Raw genomic sequence first — 26,918 nt, forward strand, 5'->3', positions numbered from 1 at the left:
TAATTCTAGTCATCTCATTCATTTGTTGAAATATGATTTCAGAACTATTACTTGAAATTATAGTATATGGAACCAATGGTAAGTCTCTATCAAGTAGGACAGGAAAAAAAACCATTAAAGAATATTAAGTCCTCAGATCTGAGGACCCAGAAAAAAAATCTTAGCGACAACATTTTGAACTTGGTCAGTATATCAATCGAATAGTCCACCAGGAGATTATTCTATAGATATTTACAAGATGCAAATGACGGATAAATTATTTTATACTGACCAAGTTAAAGATGATTGGATAGAATGATCTTTGATCCCCTCCAAACCCATTTAATTTCCAATTCACACCTTCAAATAACAGCTGAGTAGTGATGACACCAAGATAGTGGCATGAGAAAGAGGAAGAAGCAGAGCTGCTCACCCTCAGTGATGTCTCAAAGGTCAAATAACATGACAGGGAAGGTCATATCCACAAGAAAGAATTCAGAAAGGATGGGAATCTGAGTCCAAGAAAGTTCCTGCTCTCCCAGAATAATTCTAGGTCCCAAACCTGTAATTCCTATCATCTCACAGTGAATGGTTGATGGAAGTTATTATTGTATATTAACTAGTTTAATCAATATCCTATATTTGTCATCTGGTCTCAATGCTTAACATAGCTATTTGTAGAATTGTGTAGAAGACTGAGCAACATCATGGAGAAAACACCTTAAAGTAAATATTTTAAACTTAGTGAAAGAACCCAGGATAGGGTCAGATGCTATTCACTCTAAATAGTTCCCAAATGAGGCTTTGTATAATCCTGAAAGATAGGATCAAGGTTACCTGGAAATAAGCTCATAGGACACCACTGAACTGATATGGCCTACATAGTTGCCAATCCAAAACAGGCAACCCCAGAAATTAAATTGTAAGCTGCCCAGAGTCACTGATTAAGATAGCTACAGAAATTAGTTCATACAGAATTCTATCTGATTTATAAGCTATAATGTGGAATCTAGAAAGCATTGCAGCATTTTCCCTTCCCTCCTAGACCAAAAAGAGAGTCAAAGCAGTTACTTATGTTCTCCAAAATCATCTTTATATTCCTCTACAACAATACATCAGTTAATTTTTATTGGCAAGTTGACAAATAGAGCTGAATAAAATTTTAAGATATTGAATTCCACATTTTAACACCAAGCATAAATTCCCCTCATACTACACTTGGCAAAAGAAAGCAACTTAATAATTCATCTTATCATTGAAACATGACACTTTAGGTTTTTTAATATATGCTCTTAGCAGCAAAATTATGTCTATTTTAGGACCAACTAATTACATTACTATGTATCCTGATATATGTGTTATATGATATGTAATATTCATCAGTTTTTTATAATGTCCCATTATATTATTAAAATGTACCTTAGACAATTTTCTAGTCTTTCAAACCAGGTTTTATTCATGGCAGACATAAGGAAGCAAGAATTGCTGCTTCACCTCAGTTCCATCAGTAAAGAAATGGATACAACACAAGCAGTTTTGTTTGTTTTTAAATAAGAGTAATAAATAAGTTCTTGCAACATAAAATACTATCTAGAGCAGACATGTCAAACACAAAGCCCGGGGACCGGATGCGGCCCGCAAAGTGGTTTCATGTGGCTCACGAACCCTGCCTTGGCCCCGGCCCAGGCCGGCCAGGAGCCAATGTACAATTTTGTGGTGGTCATCTATGCTGAAATACATTCAGTCTTAGCTCCACAAGGCCATCTGGAAACAGGGACCAGCCCCTGCCATGTCGGCACTGTCCCCTGGGTACACGCTGGGGAGGTATCACCCTTTGTGAGGAATGAAGAAATGCACCATCGCCTGGAAGTGGCCAGCACATGGCCCTGCCTACTTCAGGCAGGCTAGGGGCTAGGCAGCGTTGCATTTCTCCTCAGATTTATGCCACCCGGGTCAGCCTCTCAGCGCTGTGAGAGCGCCCCGCTGCCTGCTGAAACTGGGCAGGCTGGGGGCTGGGAGGCATCGCGCTTCTCTCTGGATTTGCACTGCCTGGCTCAGCCTCTCGGTGCTGTGAGAGAGCACCCCGCTGCCTGTTGAAACCAGGCAGGCTGGGGGCCGGGCGGCATTGAGCTTTGCGCCATTTTGCTCAGCCTCTCGGCACTGTGAGGAGATTGCCCCACTGTCTGCCAAAACAGGGCAGGCTGGGGGCTGGGCAGCATTGCACAGGTAACATCGACTCTCACGCTGCTCATGGCATCCCCTCCCCCAGAGCCCACCAAGCTGGATATGTGAAGTAGGCCACCCAGCCCCCCAAGGGCAACCGCAATGCTGATGCGGCCCTCAATGAAATTGAGTTGACACCCCTGATCTAGAGTAACTTGCATTCAAGTCACAAAAAAACTAGAAGATAGTATGACACTTCTAAAAACTGACTTGAGTATAAACAGAAAATTATAGGCCAGTTAGCCTAACATCTGATTGGTAGAAACAAAGTGAATGAATGAATAAAAATATAATGAGGCACATAGAGGAACAAGACTTGCTGAAGGGAAATCAGTATGAATAAATCTTGCCTTACTAACCTTTTTAATTTTTAGAGTATCAACAAGCATGTATATGAAGGTAATTCGGCTGATACTTATATTTTCAAAAAAAGCCTTTGAAAAAGTTACTCATCAAAGATTAAGTTAGCTTAGTAGTCATGGGATAAGAGGCCTGAATTGCTAATTGGTATAAAAAAAAGAAAAAAAAAGAGAGTTGAGAAGGAGGTGGAGTTCCTCAAAAATCTGTTAGTTTGCTTATGTATGATGAAGGGGGAACAGTAAGCTGGCCAAATTTGTGGATACTGAACTATCCAGTGTCATAAAAACCAAATGATTGTGAAAAGCTTGAGGACAATTTGTTTAAAACTCATCCAATGGCATACAATGCAAATATGTTTAGAGAATGCATACTAGCCAAAAAAACAAAAAGCAGCTTTTAACCTGGTATGTACTTTGTTGCTGATTCCAGTGACATCTGATCACCTTATGTTAACTGTCATTGATGCTGCTCTCCATCAATTACATCTTTTCTTGGCCTAAGCACCACAAACTGGATCTGATGAAGACTACAAGATTGTATATCTACATGTATAGCAAGACTTGTTGCTTTTCTGCAGTAACCTAAATGGACACATTGGAATGTGCAGGAAGGCTACAAATCTCATGGCAGCAGTGGATAAGGTATGCAAAATTAGAATGAACCGCAAATCCTAGACCTTTCCAAAGTAAATTATCTCATCATCACCAATATGTTTTTTTTCAAAAAGCACACCAGCCACTTAGCCATCTATGACAGTGGGCAACCACAACAGCCAGATTGGTTCTGTCCTATCTAATGTGACTTCTCCACTATCATGTAGCAGAAAATACAGGGAAAGTTGGTTTACAAAGAACTGGTATTTGCAGAAGACAAAAAAAAATTGGCATAATTATGTCACTGCAAGAAGATGGCAAAGAAAGCTGTTGCAAAGACCAAAGTGAATCGCTACTAGGAATTATATGAACAACTGGACATAAAGGAACACAAGAAAAACATCTATCAACTAGTGAAAATGTGCACTAAGACAGTAAAGCAGACATGTCAAACTCGCAACGTCACGTGACGTCACGCAACGTATTGGAGCTTTTTTGCCATAGCCGGCAATGGGGTGGGCGTGGTTTCCCGGTGACGCATTCGGCCTGTGGGCTGGCAGTCTGACACCCCTGCAGTAAAGGCATTGAACACTATATGTGTGTTAAAAGGCCTAGCTGGGCCATAAGAATCATAATTCCCCTTTTCAAGAACAAAGATGCTGACCTAACACACAGTTCCCACAACCAACAAATCCTCCCACTGAATACAATGAAAATTTTGAGCAGATCCTCAACCAGCCTTTCCATGGCATTTTTGAAATCAGTATCAACCAGTGCAATTTTGTCAAAGGCTTGAGAGCACCACTAATGCCATTTGTGTAATGTGCATGCTCATGAAAAAGCATGGAGAAAAGAAGTCATTACACATGGTTTTCCTCAATCTAGAAAAAGCTTTTGATCATGATCCATATTAGCTGATACACTATACTCTATGTGATCATCCTGGTGTACCTCAGCTACTCATAAAATTGATCCAGATGTTTTACATTAATGTCAGCAGCCAACCATTATGTGCCACTGGTCTTTCTGACAGCTTTCCTGTGAAAGTTGGTATGCACTATTGCCATTGCTGCTGATTCTCATCAAGGATAGTATAATGTGAGATTTGCATCATAGTGCCCTCTGGGCTTTGCTCTACACTGACAATTTCCTGCTTGCAGCTACCACCAGGGAAGCAAAGGTTGAAGGACTGTCTTGCCTCAGTATCAAGAAGACTAAATATCTATAGACTAGCTCAGGCACCTCCACATCCAGGGTATGTGTGTGCATGTGCGCATAAAGGTTCTGCCCCTCCCTTTCCCACCAGGCCACCAATCCAGAATGGTTGGTGAGCTGACTTAGAATACTATTTACAAAATGACAGTGGCTCAAATGAAGTACTGCACGAGTGTACATGCAACATCACTGTGGTAAAAAGAGATCACTGAGTGCTCAGAGACAGGCATATGCCAATCCACCTAATATCAAAAATGTATAATAGTCCACCCAGTAGCACTTGTATGGCACCGAGTGCTGACCAACTACCAAACATGCTGAGCATCCTTTACATGCCATGAATATCTATATGCTTCATTAGGCTGTAGGCATTTCCCTTCTTGACCATATCAACAATACCTGCTGGTAGTAGATAGGCATTACACCAATAAAATCCCTTGTGTGTCTAATCACAGTTGACCAAATAAAGTGTTCTGTTCTAAAGAGAGAAATTGCAGGAAAAGCACCTACAGTGATGACAAATGCTCATACGTAAGACTAAAGCAGGGGTCAGCAACCTGAAACAGCAAAAGAGCCACTCGGAACCGGTTCCGTCACACACACAAAAAAGTGGGAGCTGCAAAATGTGTGCGTGCCTGTGTGCACGTACGCGCATGCGCAGAACACAAAATGTGCACCAGCCCTGCCCCCGTCCACCTCTAGTATGGACGGCTCTGACGTCCTGACTTTTCCTCCCTCAGAAAAACCTGCTCTCCCCCGCCCTGCGCTCTCTCTCTCTCTGGGACTTTCCGCCTTTTGTGAAGCTTCGGGATCAGCTCCTGCCCTAGATTGCTTGCACTGCGCCGATCCTCGGCAGCCCCAATGCCCACGCCACATCCTGAGCCGTGCACACCTGTCACCACCTGGTGGACCAGCTTACAGGGGGAGAGGGAGACTCGCAGGCCGAGACGACCACGGAGGGCCGTGCAAAGACGATGAAGGAAACGTTCTTTCAGAAGATCCTGCCTGACCCCACCTCGGAGGCATCGGGCCCTTCCCCGGCCGAAGGAAGCCTCGTGAGCGTCTCCCGCAGTGCGGCTCCCTTGAGCCGGGAGGCACCTGCGCAGCAGCAGCGGCGGATCTCCCTGGTGACGGGTGCTGGGTCACAGCACTGCCTTCAGCCCAGGCAGCGCTGGAGCCACCCGAGAGCCCTGCCCCTCTCCCAGGCAGACAGAGACAGACAATTTCAAAATTGAACTGAAGCAGCAAAAGTTCTGCTCATAGACACATACCTGCCATGGCAGTTGGCCAAAGCCAAACTGCAATGAACTCAAAATGTACTCTTCAAATACAAGTAATTCTCATTTAACAACTGACTCCTTTAGTGATGGTTTGCTGTACTTTTTCATGGTGATAAAAAAGGAACTTTGCAACTAATTTTGTTATTTAAAAACTTTACAACCACATTTGTGATTTTCTTTAGCGAATGCTTTGCTTAATAACCAAGGTGCTGTACTCAACAGCAGTAAGCAATGCATCAAGCTGTATTTTGTAATTTGAAAAATACATTTTACCAATTGTCCTACTGTCCTTAATAACTGAAGCAAATATTAAAGTCTAAGCAGATTTGTATATTATAACCACCATACTAATTCACTTGTCCAGTTAGGGATAACATATTCCTATTAATAAAATAGATTAAATCTGTATTGTTTATTCCATTATCACTGCAAAATTGTCATTTATAAAAATTACAAACAAAAATGTTAGCAGCAGTTATTCCTTCATTTGCAAAATGAACTGGAAAACATTTCTTAATAGGATAACTGCAACATTCACACGTTATCTAAAAATAAACTTATTTTTCTTCACATCCAAATTTATGCAGATTTAATCTGAAAAATTTGCAGTTGAGTAAGATGTCTTTAATTACACATTTCAGATTCTCAAAACCAACTTATTTGACATTAGGCCATTTCTACAATAGGGGAAAAAGAAAATTCATTATTAAGTACATTGAGGCAATGGTTTACAGCAGGGGTGTCAAACTCAATTTCATTGAGGGCCGCATCAGCATTGCGGTTGCCCTCAGGGGGCCGGGTGGGTATGGCCAGGGTGGGCGTGGCCTACTGGGTGGGCGTGGCCAGAGTGCGTATGGCCTACTGGATGGGCATGGCCAGCTCTACATCGTTCGCATCAAGGGTGCCTATTGGGGGCCTGGGCAGGAGTGGGACAGATCTGAGGGTCTCTGGCAGAAGGAGGGTCTCTGGGCCAGGGCCAAGGCAGTGGGGGCCGTTCCCTCACTGTTTCCAGGATGGCTTCGTGGGCCACATGAAACCACTTCGCGGGCCACATCCGGCCCCCGGGCCTTGTGTTTGACATGTCTGGTTTACGGCATTAGAAAAACCAATGCTGATGGAAGCCAATGTGAACACAGTGCTTATTATCTGAAACAACTTTAAACATCTATTATTACCCCTCTGTTAAAGCAGAATTTGAATCTAGGTCTTACAATATACTAGTCAGAAACCAGGTAGCCAAAGAACATGATGACTGGACACCTCAAAGCTGACACCAGTGAGAGCACAGAACAACTTAAAGAAATAGTGCAAGACTGGAAGATATGGAGAAATCTGGCCCCCTGAACTGCTAAGAGTCAGACACTACTGAATAGATATCATCATCATCATCACAAGTCAGAGAAATGGAAAATATGAAACCACAAGGTTTTTTTTTAATAATACAGATAGCCATCAACTTATGACAACAATTGACAACACAATTTCCCTCACTGACGCAGTCATAAAGCATGACCACATTGCTTAGTGATGGCAATCCCTGTGGCCCTGGTTGTTAACTGAATTCCAGTCATTAGGGAAAGCAACTTCTTGCCGGCTTCCCACAACCACAAAGTTAGTGAGGCAAGCAGCAGGAAGTTTCTAGGTGTACAGGAAGGTAAGTTGCTGCTGCCAGGTAGGAAGGGAGCAAGAGGGTGTGGGGACAGTCAGGAATGACGTGCAAAAAACACAGTACAGGTTTGGTAGGCAAGAGTGCAAGGGGATGTGTGAAAAGTATGATGAGGGTTGAGGAAGCTGCATGAAAGGCACAGTGTGGATCAAGGAGGTATGCGGGAGGTATGAGTCAAGGAAGGGGTACACAAGAACCTCAGTAAGCATTGGAGAAGGTGTGGAGAGGCACCATAGGGAAAGGATAGAAGGTACACAGCAGTCCAGTGTGATCAGGGAGTAGAATAGAATAGAATAGAATAGAATAGCAGAGTTGGAAGGGACCTTGGAGGTCTTCTAGTCCAACCCCCTGCTCAGGCAGAAAACCCTATACCATGAGACAAATGGTTGTCCAATCTCTTCTTAAACACTTCCAGTGTTGCAGCATTCACAACTTCTGGAGTTGTTCCACTGATTAATTGTTAATTGTTTTAACTGTCAGGAAATTTCTCCTTAGTTCTAGGTTGCTTCTCTCTTTGGTTAGTTTCCATCCATTGCTTCTTGTCCTGCCCTCAGATGCTTTGGAGAATAACTTGACTCCCTCTTCTTTGTGGCAGCCCCTGCGATATTGGAACACAGCTATCGTGTCACCCTTAATCCTTCTTTTCATTAAACTAGACATACCCAATTCCAGCAACGGTTCTTTATATGTATGCATGTGGGTGTGGCACAAGCAAAGGTGCTGGGGAAGGATCACAGGTGATTGAGACATTCCCTGCCAGCTTCCCCACTGACTTTCTGAGGAAATCAGCAAGGAAGTTTGCTAATGGCAAGCACATGGTTGTGGCATGTCTGGCAACTGGGTGTAAATGCAAATTGGTTATCAAGCACCCAGATCAAATCATGTGACCATGGAGTACTCCCAGGATTGGTTGTAACCACCATTCATTCAATGTCATAATTTGGAATGCTCACTGGGCAAATGGTTATAGATCAAGGACTACCTGTACAACAAATATACACACATACCGATTATGGTATGGTTGGGAGGAGGAGATGAATATGATTTTGGCCACAATAGCACTCTGCAATAAACAGAAAAAAAATAGTGACAAAAATAATTTCAGATAGGAGATAGGAAATAAGGAAAAATACACTTATGAAATAAGCGTACAAAAAATCCAGAGAACAATAATCTACTTCAGTATATTTTGCTGAACCTAGTCCACCTGAATAATTGTGCAGAGATACACAAAGGCTGCCAATCTTTGGCAGTGGTGGTATTCTTTCCAAACATGAAGCATATATAATCATTCCTTTCAAATTCTTTTACTACAGAAACAACCATGAACAATATTGAGAAGTGTATTCTGCAACATTTGAAGGATATTTAATATTCCACACCAATGTGAACACCACTCCCATCTATTCAAAAGCACTTGTATCTAGCAGTAAATCCCAGGCATGACTGAGGATTAGATCTTCAGAATTACTGCTCTGGTAATTAGCTTCATGGGCACAATTCTAAAGCAAAGTCTTTCAGAACAATGTTTTTTAGCCAGTCAGTAACAGTACATACATGTTGTCAGCAATACAAACTTAAAACTATCCCATTCTGAGATGTCAGAGCTTTTGTGTACTCTTTTGTTTGAGTTGCTTCAAAAACTATTTTGCAAGCAGCTGCAAGAGGCAAAGAAAGTTTTTCTTATCTCACTTTACTTGCTTTTTGATGCATGGTAGCTAGGAAATAAAGAGCCAATGGGCGACCCAGACTTCTTTGCACTCAAATATACCATTTTCTGTTCATACACTATTTTGATGAAGTAAGAACTATATTTAATGTTTTCCTCATTTATCAGATATGTTCTACGGCTGATACAGTATATTTATTTTTTCTTCAGACTTGAGCATTACAATTGTCCAATTTAATTCAGAAGCTTCTAACATTAACATTAGAAAAATAGATATGATGTTTCTCTCCAAACATCTATAACATGGGTATTACTCTTGTATACCTTTACCTTTTTAACATCAGCAACCATGTTTTAGTATACTATATGTTTAAAACTTAATTTTACTTTGTCCCTATTTAGAAGATTTCTAGATGAGGATGAAAAAACACTTTTACTCTCATGTACAGATGATTCAACCCAAATCAAAACCACATCTAGTTTCTGTTAGCTATGCTTCAGAATTTAATTGAAAAAATGCCCAATTACTTTCCTGTTCTCAAGGTATGATTTTATTTTTCTTTATGACAGATGGTCCTTTGCACAAGCCCAGTTTCTTCTAAAATAACACCTACAGTATTTAATTCCTTCCTGTATAATTGTAACAATCTTACCCAAAACATTCAGCTTTACTCATCTACCTGCTTGTGCACTGAATAACAATTTTTTTAAAAAAAAAAGCTGATCTCACTTCTGACAAACCTAAATTTGACTTGACTGAGTTCATTTCCCCACATCTCTGTTAATGTGCATCATTACAACACTATCTACCAATTTTTGTAAGTGATATTTGACATTTGCAATGTTCATACTGAACAGGCAATTAATCAAGTGGTCTATATACCCAATCCAAAATTCAACATGTCGTCTAAAGACTGAAGCTACTGTTCTGCCTCTATAATTGGCACAAGATATTAACAGTTCCAAAATAAGGAATTTCTTCTAATAAATAATTTTATTTTTTCCACTGTCATCCATTTCTGAAGGCCTTACTTACCAGTCCCTTTGCCTCTTCAGGATATCAGTCTTAGATTCAAATGAATCAGCTTGTTCCGTTAGACTCAAAAGGCTATTGAGTCAAGCAATGGGTAGAGTGCAGATACTGTCAGTTTTCTAGCTTCATTGTTTATCTGAAAAGCTATCAGAAGAGGGAGAAAGATCAACTTATCTGCCAAGGTCACAAAAATGTTTTTCTTAATGCTTAAAGTTCTTCCCATCATCTTAGATCTGGGACTCTCATAAATCAGTTTTGCTTTTTAAAGCCACAAATAGCCTTTCTCAAGCACTGCTACAGCCTATTTGATTAAAAATCCTTGCTTAAAAAAATATTTGGCTGAACTACTAAGTTGCACTAAACTGGAAATCTAAATCAGCTGAGTCCTCGGAAAGGAGGATTAAAAAGACGACATACAGGTAGCCCTCAATTTATAACAGGTCATTTAATGACCATTTGTAGTACTAATGGCCTCGGAAAGAATGCTCTATGGCCCATAAAGCACTTCCAGCCATTGTAAAATATTCTGCCAGCCTCCACAGGTTGCATAACCACATTTCAGGTGTTTGGCAATTTGTCTGGATTTTTTAAAAAATATTTATTTATTAAATGTATATGCTATCAATCTCACAATCATGATTGATTCCTGTTAGCAATCTTCTCTCGTGGTTTTCATAGAAAGTCCATGGGGAAGCCGAAAGGGAAGGTTGCAAGCAAAGGGCGTGTTGGGATTTGAGGTCCATTCTTCGGATGCACTGAGGGATTTCCCATTTATTTATTTATTCATTCATTCATTCATTCATTCATTCATTCATTCATTCATTCATTCATTTATATTTCTATACCGCCCTATTCCCGAAGGACTCAGGGCGGTTTACAGGGCAGCATAAAATACAATATAAAAGATAATATAAATTAAAATAAATTCCTCCCTGCAGGAGAGGAAATCCTCCCAGGCACTGAAGGAATGGACCTCAAATTTGTCAAAAACATTAATGAATGCAATCAACTGCTCCCACAATTGTACTTCCTCCCAATTGCCTGGGAGGTCTGTACCCTTCACCCGCCATTCCACTTAATGACACAACTGGGAGAGTCAGTATTGTAATCGCTTAATGTCCACTTTGCTCAAGGACCAAGATTCAAGGCCCAATTGTGGATGTAAGTGCAGGTATAGTCATAAATCTTACAAGAATACCTGCTTAACATATATTTATAGAATGCACTTACATTAATCTTTGCTGTTGTGTTTTGAGTCAACACTAGGTTCTGAACTCACTTCAAAAGTCATGCATTCTAGTGTGTACCACGTAGTGCTTCAACTATCTTGTAAAAACAGTTCAACCACTATGTCTCAATTACAGATAAATAACAAGAATTATTTAATTTTAAATGAAAATATTTAACATCAGATATGCTTTAGTAAAGTTCATTTTATTTTAAGTAGGCATCTGTGCCTCAATGACATATCTAAATGCTCACATATAATGTGGCACACAAGAAAGTTAGCAAGAAACAATGAAGTCTACCATTCCACTCATTCTTGTTTTTCGCATATAACTGGTGTTTCAAAACAAAACATGCATGCATGTCAATATAGGCATGTTCAGGCACTAGGCAATTTGGTGCTGCTGTTATTACCTAAGCTTCAACTCACCGGGGAAGCTGGAACTAATTGTACTAAAAAGGAAAGGGCCATGTGCATTGAAATTGCCAGCAGTATTAGGGACATTCTAAGCAGCCAATTTGCATCACAATTGACCATTGTAAGTAGCATGAAATATTAAGAGGTAATGATTTTTTTTTCTTTCCTTCTCCTTTGCCATCTCCTTTCCTTTTTGCATCCTGTCTCTTTACATTGTAATCTTAAATGCAAGCATTGCCTTATTTTTATTATTTGGTAAGACTACTTCCATTATTCTGGGGATCTTTATATTTCATACTCAAAAGCAGTATATAAATATTTTAAATTATTAATAGTAAGGTATCTAAGACAACCAGCTTGGTATAAAAGTTAAAAGCAACGAACTAGAAACTGTGAGACTAAATCCTAGCCACAAAGCCAGATAGATAACTTGGACTCGTCACGTTCTCACAGCCCTAGTAAAAAAAACAGTGGCAAAAGACCTCCAAAAATCATGTCAAGAAAACTGCAAGGACCTCTGTAAGCAATCATCAGAAATTAAGACTAAATTGAAGGCACACACAAAAATAGGTGTCAAAGCAAATTATGCCCCAGAGAATGGTGATTCCAAGAATACTGTTTATACTTTTATTTGTAAACCAGACTGCACAGCCCTTTTAAAATAATCCAGTTGTGTCAAATACTACTACTACCAATCTCTATTTATTTATCTATAAATTTTATTGGCCACCCATCTTACCTCTGGGTGACTTACAATCATAAAAGATAAAAGCTGTATAAACTGAAAATATAAATAGTATAAAATCCAGAATACCACAGCCCAATTAAAACATGGGAAGGGTGGGAACAGAATGGTGGTGGGGGGGAGAGAGGTGGGATCCACTGTTATTCAGTCAACAACCTCCACTGTGATACTCCTCATTGGGGCACCAAGCTAACTGGCAGAGCCAGGTCTTTAGGCTGTTCTGGAAGGTCAGGAGGTTTGGGGCTGACCTCACACTGGGGGGGGGAGTAAGCCAGGTGCAATGGAAGAGAAGGCCTGCTCCTGGATCCATCAGCTGGAATAATCAGGCTGACGGGGTCTGCAGCATGCCTCCTCTGCTGGCACTGGTGGTGCAGGTCAATCCCAGTGAGATGAGAGGGTCCCTCAGGTAGCCTGAACCCATTTTACTTTATTCTAAGTCTCCATTTCACAGAGATAGCCCTATTGGGAACATAGGATTCACTTGTTGAGTAAACCAGAAGAGAACAAGCTTTGTTACAAGCTCTGGAAGTTGAGGGATAATGAAAAATAGATTATGAAAAAGTCCTCATTCCTACAAAACAATAAGATAAGCAGTATATGAAAATAAATTGGGAGTTCCAACCTTGTAACCTATCAACTGTGACGTAAGATACAAATACCAGTACTGTAAGTGGCAATGTGTATCTGCATGTCCAGAAATGATCCTCAGAAATAAGAAAAGAATGAAAGAGCAGAACTATACGAAGATGAAGACATATGTCAGTAAGAGGGATCATTTGGGATTCTGAAATGAGAATATATACAGAGTTGAGAGAAACAACAGATTGCCAGTTGCAATCACACAGAACCACTTATGAAGGAGAATTAGAGGGGAAAATGGCACAGGCAATCTTGTTCAGAAGCAAAAACAATGTAATTCAGAATACAAAGAAAAGTAAGAATAGAAGGTAGACAGAAATCCTCATGGAAAGGGGAATCTTTACTGGACAAGTAAATAAAATCCCTAATGCAATAGTTGCATTCACACATTCTAGTAAAGAATGTCTTCCTTGATTTAGACTTGGTATATTTTGTGAATTCAACTAACTACAGTCAGTTTAATATAACATGTTTAAAGAAATTAGGGTCTGGTGTGAAATGTAAATATAAACAGGAAAGACAAAGAAGGTAAATGAGGAGTACAGAAAGACTTTTGATAGGCATTCAGCAAAGGGAGAAATGTTGTTATGTGCATAAGAAAGTTTATTAGAATGGATTCATATCAACTGTTAAAACTAAAATTATTGGTCTTAATGATGTCAGTTGTCTAACTTGACTCTGATGCACCAAGTATTTTAAAACTAGAGACAGATGACATTGTTTGTTATAATTTTGTCCCACTGCAATCAATAAAGTTTAGGTGGCTTAAAGGCTATATAAATAAAAGTTAAAATATCCACAGTAATATTTTAAACCCATCAAAACAATCTTAACAATGACAATGACAACATCAGTCCTCACATAATAACACGACACAAAAACAACAGAAAACAGAATAGTTTTAAAAAAACAGAGAGCAAGAAGACATATGCTTCCCAAGAACGGGTATTTTGCTACTGAGACTATTTTAGTTCCTTAAATGTCTAAGTCAGAAACAGTTCAGTAAAAATTAACCCCTAATATGACATCTAATCAAATACTAAAAAAAGGTAAAGGTTCCCCCGCACATGTGTGCTAGTCGTTTCCGACTCTAGGGGCCGGTGCTCATTTCCGTTTCAAAGCCGAAGAGCCAGCGCTTGTCCAAGGACGTCTCCGTGGTCATGTGGCCGGCATGACTAGACGCCAAAGGCACACGGAATGCTGTTACCTTCCCACCGTAGTGGTCCCTATTTTTCTACTTGCATTTTTACATGCTTTCGAACTGCTAGGTGGGCAGAAGCTGGGACGAGTAACAGGCGCTCACTCTGTTACGTGGCACTTGGGATTCGACCCGCCAAACTGCTGACCTTCTCATCGACAAGCTCAGCGTCCTAACCCACTGAGCCACCGCGTCCCTGAATCAAGTACTATAGCCCTATAATTTACTACTTACTTTAAAAAAAACCTAAGCAGGAAGTGATGAATGACAGATTTATTTCATTATAAAACTATTCTGTGTACTCTTGAATTTAAAAAGAAGTGCCATTAACGTGTGCATAATCAAAACTACAACTATAGCATGAACAGCAACAAGAGGAATGGAAGGTGCCCAAAGAATGACAACAGAGTTAGGGCTAAAGGTAACAGGCAAGTGGAAGTGCAGGAGAAAGTGGGAAAGTACTACCCACGTCTGTACTAAACCTTCACAACTCTAATCTTCTGCATTTCTTCTCGGTGTTCATGGTTTTTCTGATGCACTGCAATATTACATTGCATAGCATCATGGAAGACTAGGCCAAAGTTAACAATCGCATGTCTGACAATAAAGCCTTAATAAAAAAACTTGCAGGCTCATTGTTCCCAGGTTCCCATAAATATTTATGTGCAATTAACACAAAAATAATATGGAATTTCTCTAACATGCCTGAGAGTCATATAAATAACTATAGATAAAATGTCTGGGGCAGGGAACAGCTGGTTTGGGATATGACTGTGCCCAAGATGAAACATGCATGCTTTGGGTATTTCAATCCATGCACAGAATGGAACAAAATTATTTTGTTCTAGGAAGATACGGCTCCAAGCAAGGTATGGAAAAATGCCCCATGACATAAGGGGAGAAACTGGGAAGTTGGAGGAAAGGAATCAATGGGTTATGCTGCTTTGAGACATTATCAGTGGGTGGAAGAGGATTGTGCAGGGCAGTGGGATATTCTGTTTTGAGAGTTACTAACAGGAGGGAAGTAGTAATAAACACTAAGCTTACCCTCTTCACCCAGGCTTCCCGAAGTACTTTTTTTTGGTACAAAACAAGGAACAACAAAAAAAGTTCTGGGTTTCAGTTCCTGATGAAAAAACACTTCAGCAGAATCTCCAGAATGTGATATCTTACTCTGCATCTGAAACATTTCCTCTTTTTGTGCACAACTATACAATAAATGTTTTTGTAACTGAACAAAGGGCTCCTGTGGACACCAAAATTCCCAAGGACACTTCCTTTGATTTCCCACCAACCCATTCAGTTTCAGTTTTTATTTTGTGGCTAATCAAACCCTTAAGACCGTGGTGGTGAACCCGTGGCACGCAGAGCCCTCTCTGTGGGCATGCGCGCCGTTGTCCCAGTCCTATGCCTTTAGCCGAGTTTTATAAAATCTTTTCGCTTTAGGCCTACGCAGCCATGTGCAAAACAAAAAAAGGTTCAATCAATTTCAACTTCTCGTGGAAAAAAAAAGATCTCACAAAGATGGAATTGATTGAACTTTTTAATCCCACCCAGTCTGCCGTTACCACTGCAGCCATGCCCACCCAATGGGCCACACCCACCCGGCACCCGACGATACATGTGGGTTTTGGGTTGCAGTTTGGGCACTTGATCTCTAAAAGGTTCGCCATCACTGCCCTAAGACAATTACTTTGTGAAAAAGGCTTCCCTCTGGAAGCATTGTTCCCACTATTTGCTCTCAAAATCCCAAAATTACCATAAGACAAAGGCAGTTGTTAGCACTACGAAAAAAATTCAACAGTATTTTTAACACCATCAACTACATAAGTTGATTAATTCTAATGCACAAAATATGTAACAGTTCACCAAAGAAACCAAAATATTTTTGAAAAGGATTTGGCCCACAACCTACATAACACACTACATTTCATATTCACATAGCAAAGTGACAAATAAATTTTACTTAAAGTAAAAAATTATGACAAAAAATTGAAAATAATGAAAAATAAAGTGAAAATATACTCCCCGTGTCTGAACATATGAAAATAGACCTGTAATATATACTTTAATTAATATACAATTCATTTTGATTTTGTTTCCTAAGGTATGGAAGTCTCCAGGTGCAGTCCTTTATGCAATCTTCAAATGAAATATTGCCTATATCAAGTTCCACTACCAAACCAAAAATTTATTAAGTGAAAACCTGTAAATGGAAATATACATGTCAGACAATAGATATGCATGATTTACAAAAATAAAAATTTAAATAAATTTCAGTTAATTTTATAAAGAGCCTTGGTGGAGCAGTGGGCTAATGCCTCCTTAAGTAACACCAGCTGCCTGCAATTAGTGCAGGTTCGCATCCCACCAGGCTCAAGGTTGACTCAGCCTTCCATCCTTCTGAGGTAGGTAAAATGAGGACCCAGATTGTTGGGGGCAATTAAGCTGACTTTGTAATAATGCCGCTTGGGGTTTGTGTGAAAGCCCTAATAAGCAGGCATATACATAGAATGAAGGCTACTGCTAAGCTTGTAAGCCGCCCTGAGTCTTCGGAGAAGGGCGAGATATAAATGGAATTAAAATTAAATTAAAAGTAAAATTGGTATCAATACAGTACAACTCAATAGTTCAAAATGAATGGTCATGCTCAAACACAAAAATGTGTAGATCAAACTGCGGGAATCATTTGTGAATTTACTATCCAATGATTCTAGCTATTCTAACCTCATATTTTGGTTATTTAATGTACTGCTTAGCCACTTTTCATTTTTAAAAATTTCTTCCAATATCTTTAAACATAAAACATGGAACTCTACAGAAATATAACAGTTCATGCATATATATTTTTTAAAGTAAATCAGTTAAGCAGTCCAGATTTAATAGTGAGGGGTGACATGATAGCAGTGTTCCAATATCTCAGGGGCTACCAAGCACCTGAAAGCAGGACAAGAAGCAACGGATGGAAACTAGTCAAGGAGAGAAGCAACCTAGAACTAAGGAGAAACTTCCTGACAGTTAGAACAATTAACCAGTGGAACAACCTGCCTCCAGAGGTGGTGAATGCTCCAACACTGGAGGTTTTTAAGAAGAGACTGGACAGCTATTTGCCTGAAATGGTATAAGGTTTCCTGCCTGAGCAGGGGGTTGGACTAGATGACCTCCAAGGTCCCTTCCAACTTATTATTATTTTTTATTATTATTATTATTATTATTATTATTATTATTATTATTATTATTATTATTATTATTATTATTATTATTATATGTGTGTGTTGCTATAGACATGATAGGCATAATAGTGCAAACAACGTCTTAAGCCCTAGATAAAGTGAAACACTGATATTTTGGAGTAGAGTTACTTAAGGCAGGGTCTTCCATTAAAATGATTCTACATCAGGTCCTCTTGAATCTTTTTAACCTTTAATAGCAGACCAACAAGCAATCTTTCAAACTAGTGGTTTCGTACATCTGTAGGCAGTCCTTCAAATATTCTTGATCAAAATTATTTGAAGATTTAAAAAACTTGATGTAGCTTTTGAGTTGAACCTGTAAATGCATTTGCAACTAGTTAAAATAATACTTTCTCAATTTGACTATTTCATCACCTACAGACAACACAGAAACTTTAGGATCTGAACTTAAGTTTTTCAAGAAAACTGTAATATCGGCAAGTTTTATATCCTAAATGTATAATAACTTATACAAATCCTAGTTATTTTTGTGAATTATGGGTCCTAGCAGACAAAGCACTACATAAATGTGTAATTACTCTGTATCAGCACCAAAAGCAAGACAGCCCAGAAAATGTGCGCTTAGCACATTTTTATATATAGCATTATCTAGAGATAACTTTTAATACATAAAAATAGGAATCAGCTTTATGGATGGAGGTGTATAAACAAGGCCATATCTGCAAAATGAATTTTAAGTGTTGATATTGCAATATTGTTCCTTGCTAATCAGAGAATATCATCAGGGTTCACAAAATATTTCAATCTCCTTTATACCAGCTGAGATCCCTTTCATCTGTTTTATAGTACTATTCTCCATCCACCCTTCTTTTAGAAGTTATGAGTATCTCTCCTATATGATCATGAAAAGAATGACTGTAAAATAGGTTCCCAATCTTACAGTATTATTCCTTTAAAACATTTTGCCACTGCATTAAGACAGCAGTTTTCAGATGAATTCCTAATTAAGACGCATTTATTCACCTTTTATTTGCTACACTGTAAAGTCAAATATAGGGAATGTTATTTTTTTTCTATTGTCTCTACAACAATCATTGATTTGATAGCAACACAAGCTTCTGGAATAAAATATATATGCACGTAAGTCACAATCTACACCAATGGTAATTTACTGAAATGTAATATATATATATATTCTATTTCTTTCCCTTCATTATTATGCATGATTTTTAATACAAACTTTATTAAAGAAACTATTTTCAATCTTTTTAAAAACAATTGTTCTTATAAAGCAGGAAGACACAATTATCATTTTGATTATAGAACTCAAAGACATATTCCTTTGTATGGTTTGCATGTTCAAATATACAAATAATATACTGGATCTGGAAGCTCACTATCAAGAATATCATTTTGGCTGTTTGACATTAAACTCTATCCTTTAACATATACATATTTTTTCATTTTCTATTGATAGCTATATTTATATTTATCTCACAGGAAAAATGTTTACATATACCGGTAATTATTTTTCTATGTTCAAGGCTGAAGGTGATGAGAGCAAGATGTGGTTACCACTCAGTTTCCTAAGGCTATGAAGTAGGCTCATGGAAAAGGTGAAATTTCCAGCAAGGATTTCCCAGTTCTTGTTATGTGGTGCTTTTTTACATGAATGTCTCAACATTGAATGCTTTACAGTATCTATTTGCATTGAAATTAGCAAAATTTACTAGTCTGCATATTAGCAAACACTTCATGCTTTTCATATATTTAAATTTATAGAACAAACATAGCAGCTTCACTATTTACTGTGGGGACCGGGGGACCAGCAAAACAAAAGCAGCTATCACAGTTATTAGAATTGCACCTAAATACACAGGCCAAAAGAATAGGCATTTATTTCAATGTGGTACACCCTACTCTACTTTGTTGAATTGGGTCTTTTTCTACAACAGATGTGGTTACAATACATAGCAGCAATATATTATTACATAAGCCAACTTTTATTAGTTTTCACATGCGATGATGCTCTTCAGTATCTCAAGTTTCTCCTCTATTTGGGTTTTTTTATGTCAATGACTTAAAAGTACGTATCAGTTGATGAATACACGAGGTAGTAGTCTTAGCCAGCAATCTTCCAAGTGCCTTTACTACTTGGATTATAGCTTCCCCTTTCCACTCCCCACCCCCAAGCGAGGGTGAATTCATAAGCTCAGTACTGGTTGCAAGAAAGGGTCTTACAAGCATGCCATAAAAAAACAGAAAAGATCTACAGCACCCAAGGCTGTTTTCACCAGCTTCACCGGCTCAAGCTACAATTCAGGGATGGTTCCGAAACGTTTCTCTCATGGTCCAATTTTTTTTTTTAAAAAAAATCTCCTTTACCATGTATAAACAACATTGATGGTCGGAGTGTCGGCTGGAAAAAAACAGGAATACAACCAATCGTTTCATTTTCAGCAATATACCTATCAAAAGTCAACGATCTTAACAGGTAGGAAAGCAGAGAAAAGCAAGCTGAAGTTCAGAACTAGCACAACGATCCCCTGCGAGACGAGGCTGAACAGCTGACTCCCCACCAAAAGGGATCAGACAGACCGAAGCTTATCCGAGGCGGCAAAGCATCGGCTCGTTAACCCGACGGTGCGGACGCCGGGGCTGAAGGGTCCGGAGTGGAGGGGGGGGCGTCATTCCAAGAGCGTAACGCGGGCGGCGAAGCGAGCTGCGCGCCCTCGGATCTATTATCTCAAGGGGGGGAGAGAGCAGCAGATCACTCCTGGTCTAACCAGGTGGCGCGGAGATTCGAGGCCGGGCAGCCGTAACTGGCCGCCGGCCTCGCTCGGGGTGCCCTCAAGGTCACACGGCACTTCGCTCCGAGGCGGCCGGCGTGGTTCTCCCCCCACCCCCCATCGCCCACCGACGGGAAGGCGGCAGAGGAGGGCGCAAGTGGGCCCACCGCGCCGGCCAGGTCTCATCACCCCTCCACCTCCTTCCGGCTGGCCAATTCTCTCGCCCAACCGGCCTGTGCCGTTCAGCGGAACCCCGACACCTGCCCTCTCCAGTTGGAGGTGTCCTAGTCGGGGCACCCTCTCCTTCGCCTTTTCGGACCTGGTCTTTCCCTTCTTACCTAGGCTCCTTTATCGCCGCCCAGGTTCACACGCGACAAGACCCGCGGCTGCCGCCCTCGGCACCAAGAATGCCTGCTGCTCACCTACCGCGCAAGGTCCCCCAATCCAGCCCGGAAAGCGCAAGCTGCTGCCGCTGCCACCGCCACCGAGCCAGCCCGCGAGCAGGGAGGGGGAAAGGAGGCAGCAAGCGGCCGAGGCGGCGGCGGCGGCAGCGGCAGCGGCAGCAGCAGCAGCGGCGGAGGAGGGAGCTCGCCCCGCCCTCGGCACTAACACCCTGGCAGCACCTCGCCCTCGTTAGTCGGCGGTAGGCGAGCACGCGTGCAAGCCGAGCAGCTGCGCCCGCCTTCCTCTCCAGGCCACTCTCCCAAGGAAGGAGCCGGCGGCTAAGTCGGGTCCCGCCCCAAGCCCCGTAAAGAGACAACGCCGTTCTCCCATCCACCCCTCGCCTTCCACTAAAGGGCTGGCCACTCACTTACTCGCTCGCTCGTTCGCTCGCGCCGTGTCCGGCCGACTTCCCCCGCCTCGAGCACACCAGGAGGAGCTGCTAGGCTCCGAACCGGCCCGGTCCCCGTCACGTGACAGGGTCTCGCTCAATTTAGAGGAAGAGGAGGGGGTTCGAAGACACGGCGCCTTCATGGGGTATGGGGGAGAAAAGGGGGAGGGGGCATAAGAGATGGGGCGGGGACTGGGAAATGTGCCCGAAAAGAGCGGGGAGTGCCTTTTTTTTTCCCCGCCTTCCTGTCGCCTTCCTATAGGGTATAGGGTTGGTTGACGTGTTTCTTTCCATGACGTGAGTGGGTCGGGCCGTGGCGTTTGATGAGGCCCGGCGGGCTTCGGGTCGTTGACTTTGCCACGAGCGTTTCCCTTGAGGAGGGGGCGGAGGAGAAGCGGGGTGGTGGGGTAGCTCCTTTGCCCTTCCTCCGCGCTCCCTCGTCCCGCCTCTTTTCCAGCATTAATCCTCCTCCGAAAAGGTACCCGCGCAGGGGCGCTTGGCGCCCGCGCGGGCTGTCATGCCGTGGCTTTATTTCAGTCTGCAAAAAAAAAACCCAAAAACGACGGGGCGGGGGAGAATTGGATGGTAAGCGCGTGAAAGGCGGGGGCGGGGGGGGGGGTTGAGTCAGATCTCCCACCGTCCAGAGGTGAGGTCGTGGCTGGCGGACTGTGTGCTTAAGCTCTGGTGCAGAGTGCCGAAGCGAGTAGCAAGCAGCGACTGCTCCGGTGGCCCCGACAGCGCGAGGGAGGCAGCTTTCAACGCATTTGAACGACGGGCAGTAGATACGAGAGGAGGTTGGGCTGAGGTGAAGCGACGTTGTCTCAGGCCACCCAGCGGGCCGGTGTCGACACTCGGAACGTAGGAGGGGAAAGCTGCGGACCGTTTGCGTTCACGGGCTCTTGATGGGGGTGATGGAGGAGGAGGAGGAGGACGGATTTCATGTTCGGGGGTTGCTTATTATGTCATCCCTGTCAACCCAGATGACGACGTTGGCTGTTTCATGTTTAGTCACTTCCTCTCCTCTTGCCCAAGTAGTTACAATCCGAGGAGGTTTGCCACAGTGTTTGTATGCGAGAGAGAAAAAGAGAACGAATGGGCGAGAGGCGTAAGAAAACAGCAAGGCTGCCATTAAGAAATCAGCGCAGTGCCTTATATTTCAGTCAGTTTTATTTCCCAGCAGCATGATTGGAAAGTAGGACCTCAGGTCTAAAGCAGTGCAATCATTTGAAAAGCAGTTTGGTCCACGAATACAAACTTTGGTTGGTCCCATGTTGGCTGGTCACTTGTGTGCACTGCTTCCACATGACAGATGAAGCAAGAAGAAGAAACAGCCCCTATTAAAGTTCCTATTCTTAAGCTTTCAGATTTTTTTTTAGGCATGTATTCCCACAACTATACTTGTCTAGGCATTATGTCAATGCTACTGAAAGCCATTTTTCTAGACATTTTCTCTCGATCAGAAGCCATAGTAGATAGGATTGGAATTTTCTTGGCACCAAACTACATTCATAAAGGAGTGGAGCCTTTATTTAGATATAATATGGAATGAGTGCTAAGATTATTTAACATTACATGTCTTGGCACATCTTTTGTTAATACCTCTCCAGGGCTGCTGATTTAAGGCTGCTGATTTAAGATTAGGGCTGCTGATTTAGCTCCCTAGGGCAGCTGATATATATTTATATCCCGCCTTTATTACTTTTATAAATAACTTGCAGAAAACATGCCTAATATTCCTTCCTCTTATTTTCTTCACAACAACAATATATGCTGGATTTCAACTAGTAGTATTAAATTTAGGTTATGAGTTCCACAGTTGAAAGTCAGAAGATGAAGTCTATCAGATTTAAGAGATACCAGGTCATTAATCTAAAATAAAAGTACATTATTTTGAAATACATTTTCTAATTAAAGAGGTGGAATGAAAAGACTATGGTGATGGGTAAAAGTGAAAGATGAGAGAACGTAGTTTTTCCTAAACAAGGAAAAGCAATGATTGTTTCTTTTCATCTTGCAGATAGCATAGGAGAGTCCAAACTGCCAAAATAACAATCACTAGATATTTAATAGGCATCTATCAATAATTACCTATTTAAGGTATCTTCCTGATAATAGTATTGCTTTGGGTTGATTCATTAAAAATAAAATCAATGAATGCTATTCTAATCTTATATTAACACTGAACCACTCAAAATCTCTAGAAACAGTGTGGCATGTAAATTATAATAATATTGCACACTTTTGGGTTTATCTTAAAGATGTTTGCTAATCATGACAATAACCTGTAATTTAACCTATTGTACCATTTTATAAAAAAAATATTGTACACAATAGCAACAGTACCTGTTGGCTATGCTGCACATATGAAAGAAACATACAAAAAACTAGAACTGTTGAAGCACAACCAGAACACCAAGTATAACTGGATTATCTGTGGAGATAGGAAAGCAGTGTCTCTGCTGCTTGCATTGCAGCTCCAGATACTGTTATTACAATGTGAGTTGGACAGATGTGCAAAAGAGTTTCATTACATTAAAAAGAAAGGGTCAATCCAAAATAATTTGGTTCCAGGACAGAAAAATGTGGCACATGAACTTTTTAATCCAACAAAGATATTTTGCCTCCCTTAAAACTCGGACTGATGAATTCTTTTGTGAAAGCGATGAATGAGGAAGGTTTTCATTATTTAAGATAGATGCTTCCAATAATATCTGATTAAGAGATACTGCTCCAGAAGATGGTAGAGGACAGGAAGGCCTGGAGGAACGTTGTCCATGAGGTCGCGATTGGTCGGACGCAACTTTGCAGCTAACAACAAGAGATACTAAAAGATATTGAAGACATTTTTGTTGTCAGAGCAACAAAATCAGATTAGATTCATCATGAATGATAAGTGGTTTGAAGATCTGTTAATAGAGCCAAAGAAAATCACTTGAAAATCATTCAAGGTTGTTTTGAATTTTCTTGGCACCAAACTACATTCAGCTGGTTGACAAAGCATACAAGACCGTGAAGTGAAGCATGTCATTGAAGATTCATTTTCTGCATTCCCACTTGGACTTCTTTCTCAGAAATCTAGGTGCAGCCAGAGACAAACATGAAAGGTTTCACCAGGACATTGCCACAATTGAAAAACAGTATCGGAGCAACTGGAATTCATTAATGCTGGCTGATTATTGTTAGATACTGCAGCAAAATACATTGGACATTGAATACAAATGAAAATCAGCAGCAAAACATTTTTAGGCATATTGAACTCACGCATGCAGTTGCTAACATGCAATTAAATACATTATAGTCATTAAAATTAATTTCACATTTCTAAAGATTCCTACATGATACAGTCATTCTGAAATATTTGTGTTCAGTTTGAAGAGGTCTATCATAATCGCTAACGGTTTTTCAGGAAACAAAACATTTCAGAAAATTTGTTGTCCAGTGTAATGAATAAATAAAGTGGCTGGGTATTTAAAAATCTAAATGCACAGTTTCTCCAAATGCATATCAAATACTATTTTAAGATTGTAGTTTGAACAGAATAAATGGTTTGCTCAAGCCAAGTAGATATATTAATTATTAAAAAATGTTTTACAAATAGAAGGGTGCACTTGTTTCCTTTGCAAAGCAATATGGGGGAAAAAATGAAAACAAGCCTTTGTAACAGAATCAGTAGACCATGTTCTCTTAAGATACGATCTTTATAAAGATAATCACTAGTGTCTAATTTCTGTTCATCTTTTATTTAAATCTACCATTTCCTTTTTACTTATCGAGCCCAAATGCTAATATATTTATAAGAGTAGCTAAATTTCGTGCAGTAGTTTGTAGAACACATCACAGGACCAAGTTATTTGCAGGACTGCCTGACTCATTTTTTTGTCCAGCCTACTACATCCAGCAGAGAAGGCTTGCTTTAGTTCCTATCTATTAAGCAATGCTAACTGGCAGGATCCAGGAAGTGTGGACTTTCTCTGTCACATTCCTTTTGGAACACATTACTGAGATTTGTTTGGCCTCTAATCTCTGGCGTTTTGTAATTCTTGGAAGACCCAGATGCTTTCCCAGATATGGAACCTGTGATTTGAGTAGGCTCATCATTGTGGTCTCCTTTGGCATTACTGTGATTATGTGCTTGAGTTGATTGCCTTAAATCAATGTTGTGTTATTGCAATATTGAATCAATATTTATGATGAGATTATTTTCCTTTACTGCCCAGAGTCACTATTATATGGATGGGTATATAAATTGATATAAGTAAATAAATTATAACTCTTATCAGACTTGATGCATTGATCATTCTAATTCTGATTTTTTTTAAAAAAAATGCACGATAAATTTATGAACTATTTTATATGTATATTTCATGTTTATTGCCTGTAATTGAAATAGATCATATTAGAGAACAACAAATTATCATTTGCAGAAATTCCAAAGAACTTAGGCCCCAAATTCATTATTATTAATATACCCAGTGATATATAGAACATGTAATTTCCATTCTCAGATTTCATTCCTCATACTCCACACCCTACCCTTCCTGGAGTCTTCTAATTACTGGGGAAGTCAAATTAAAAAGTTTTGAATATTTACTTACATATGCTGATAGTATACATGTCATTAATTATGTCACTATATTAATACAATGGACTATGGAATTAATTTTAACTTGTCAGTTCTAATATGTCTGTACAAACAAATGTAGACTTCTGCATAATAAGGCAAGCAACTGTGAGAGCTGAGGTTATAACAACTGCATGCATGGGAAGCAGACACATAAGGTATATTATAGAATGAAGTATAACTAGATATAAGGAAATCTTTCACAGCTATTATTGTAATTGTTGTATTTCCTTTTTTCACTCCATCACATTCTCTATTATTCTTTTTTGACCCAAGTTTGCTACTTTCGAAAAGTCCTTTAAAGAATGAAGGAACCACTACAGTATTTATTTCCTTTCTCAGTACAGCTAGGTTTTACCCTGTGAGAGATATATTTAGGTTAATTTAAAAATCAAAATAATGAGAAAGCACATCCTGCAGACTTATTTATGTGATTGTCTTTCATGTCTTTCTGGTAAGAAAAAATAAAAGTACATCACAGATTATATAGAATTCTCTCTCATTCTATCTGCAGCCCAGTATTCCCATGTACACTGATCATTGTGGCTCAGGCAGACTTTTGAAAACTGCCTTTGTGAACAGGCTGTAGAATTCCAGTCAATTATTGTTCTAAACGGAACCTTTCAGTATTTAAAGTGAATGAAATGCATTCTTAACCTACTGGATCAAATTATCTAGATTTTTTAGAAATAATACATTTTTATGTTGCATTTTTACTGCTCCAGTTGAAATAGACAAATTTGATTTCTCTTAACATAAAAAGGGTAAAGAAGGGAGATCACATTTATATGCAAGAAAGACTGTTGACCTGTAGAATCGATGCAGATTTTATTTGTGTGGTGTTCTATATCATTCATGAAGGTTCTGTAGGGTCATTTTAGGTTACATAGCAAACCAATATAATCTAAAAGCCTCCCACTGTTCTTCCATACAAGATATTCATAATCATTCTCAAACTTACATGTTTATAATAATAGGGCATTATAAATAGGAAATTTTTTTTTGAAAAAAACCTTTTATGTTTCTCTATAGTTAGTGTAGTCTATGAATTTGAGACATAAGGTGGAAATCATTTATACTTTTAATAATATTTTAAATAGTCTCATTTGCTAAGGATTTTTTAAAAATAATATAAATATTTCAATGTTTAATATAGGACTAGTGCTTTACAGTATATCTACACCATTTAAAGACTTTTCCTTCAACACTTAACCTGGGAAATTTATAATCAAGTTAT

General features: G+C 40.0%; 1 protein-coding gene across 3 annotated transcripts in view; it reads right to left on the bottom strand.

Annotated features, from left to right (window-relative positions):
• Positions 1 to 20,801, bottom strand: part of ATP2B1 (ATPase plasma membrane Ca2+ transporting 1) — an 83,660-nt gene extending 62,859 nt beyond the window's left edge. Inside the window, exons 1-2 of one of the 3 annotated variants that reach the window (XM_081331978.1) lie at positions 20,567 to 20,801; positions 10,022 to 10,162 (exon numbers count right to left, since the gene is read on the bottom strand). The gene's annotated coding sequence lies outside the window, so the exon portion shown is untranslated. Of the gene's footprint in view, positions 1 to 10,021; positions 10,163 to 20,566 lie in introns of those variants that run through there. The other 2 variants (XM_081331977.1, XM_081331979.1) reach the window with 2 other exon arrangements.
• Between the last annotated feature and the right edge of the window lie 6,117 nt (positions 20,802 to 26,918).

The sequence above is a fragment of the Vipera berus genome (genome assembly GCF_964194415.1).
Source record: "Vipera berus genome assembly, chromosome: 6".
NCBI classification, from domain to species: Eukaryota; Metazoa; Chordata; class Lepidosauria; order Squamata; family Viperidae; genus Vipera; species Vipera berus.